Source organism: Chenopodium album, chromosome 19 (assembly GCF_948465745.1).
Source record: "Chenopodium album chromosome 19, dcCheAlbu1.1, whole genome shotgun sequence".
In the NCBI taxonomy this organism is placed as follows: domain Eukaryota; kingdom Viridiplantae; phylum Streptophyta; class Magnoliopsida; order Caryophyllales; family Amaranthaceae; genus Chenopodium; species Chenopodium album.
In genome coordinates, this window is record NC_137852.1 from 31983126 (window position 1) to 31983902 (window position 777).

At 43.9% G+C, this 777-nt stretch overlaps 1 pseudogene; it reads right to left on the reverse strand.

The window, feature by feature from the left end:
- Positions 1–316: 316 nt before the first annotated feature.
- On the reverse strand, positions 317–415 carry LOC145596268 (small nucleolar RNA R71; annotated as a pseudogene).
- Positions 416–777: the final 362 nt, after the last annotated feature.

The window sequence follows — 777 nt, forward strand, 5'->3', positions numbered from 1 at the left end:
CGCCTACTACACCGGAAAATGACTTCGAAATCCGGCCGGCAATGATCACCTTGATTGAGAGAAGGCAATATAGTGGGGCCAAGAATGAGAGCCCATTGAACCATCTAAAGGATTTTGAAAAATATTGCAACACCATCAAAGTCAATGGGGTTTCTCAAGAATTCATCTGCCTCAAGTTGTTCCCTTTCTCTCTAATAGGAAGATCTTTGGAGTGGCTAGACAAAGAGGTGAAGCCCAACTCCTTGAGAACTTGGGACGATGTCACAAAGGCTTTCTTGTCCCGCTTCTACCCCCAAAAGAAGACGGCGGATGCAAGAGCCTTGATTCAAGGGTTCAAGCAAAGGCCAAGTGAAAGCCTTTACGAAGCATGGGAGAGATTCAAAGAGTATCAAAGGGAGTGCCCTCACCACGGAATCCCCACATACCAAGTGATCCAAATCTTCAGGTTTTGATTCTGTCGCCGGAATATTCCTTTTGTCGCCTGGCGACAAAGTTGTCGTCTGGCGACATAGCCTTTTTTTCTGGCGCCAGTCCTGTTTCTTTGCAGTCATAAATATTTCAATTGTGGGATGCGAGAATTTGAAAAATTAAAGTGGCTGCACCTTTTTAAAGGTTGCCTACGTATCCTTTCTTAAGGAATCAGGCCAAACGTAGCTCTCTTGAGTGTTTTACTCAAGTGACTATTGGTAGTATTTCTTAAGTTGGTCAAGATTTGTCATATTTGAAAACTCATTTCCATCCATGTCAGTTAATTGAGCTGCGCCTCCTGACAGGATT